We start from the raw sequence: 744 nt of genomic DNA, 5'->3' as shown, positions 1-744 counted from the left end.
CCAGGCGTGCAGGTCTCTGATGCTCGGATAAGAACGTACAAACGCACACACTTGCGCACACACGCACGCACACGCACGCATGCATGCGCACACACACATGCACACGCACACATATGCAATCATGTACATGCACTGGATACATATCTAGATGCTCTGCAATGCAAGGCTTGTGACAGCAATTTTCTCTCCATTAACAGCCCTACACTTCCTATTTATACAAATATATGCACGATAAGTGCAAGCTAGAGTTATACCTTGTTTTTCACATATTCAGCAATTTCCATTACATGAGTTTGATGTCAAAAAACAAATCTGTGCAGTGAACTCCGTATCATCTTCAATCTTTTCCCCTTCTTCGAGTAGTTTGAGTAGATGACTTTTCGGTGCCTGTGACCCAGACGCCTTACCCTTGGATGACATGTGACACGGCCAAAGCTAAAACAATCAAACAATATATTATATCATCTCTAATACCAAACCCCTCCTCTGTCCTAAAACGTCCTCTCACGGCGAGGCCCCCGCTGCAGGCAGCGACGCGCCGGGTTTGTACCGACTGTACCGACTGCCCCGTCTCCGCGGAGACGGGGGCGTCGCCGCGGAGCGCCGTGCTCCCCGCTTGAACTCCTAACAGGAGCGGGCGTGTGTCAAACGGGATCTGAGGCTCCGCTCTCGGCGTGGCTCCTAACATCCCCTCTTACCCCCCGTGGCCCCCCCCGTCCTTGTTGTTCCCCCGCCCGCCGCGTA

The sequence above is a fragment of the Micromesistius poutassou genome, assembly GCF_964030765.1.
Source record: "Micromesistius poutassou genome assembly, contig: SCAFFOLD_290, whole genome shotgun sequence".
Lineage (NCBI taxonomy): Eukaryota > Metazoa > Chordata > Actinopteri > Gadiformes > Gadidae > Micromesistius > Micromesistius poutassou.
Note: the sequence above shows the minus strand (reverse complement) of the source record.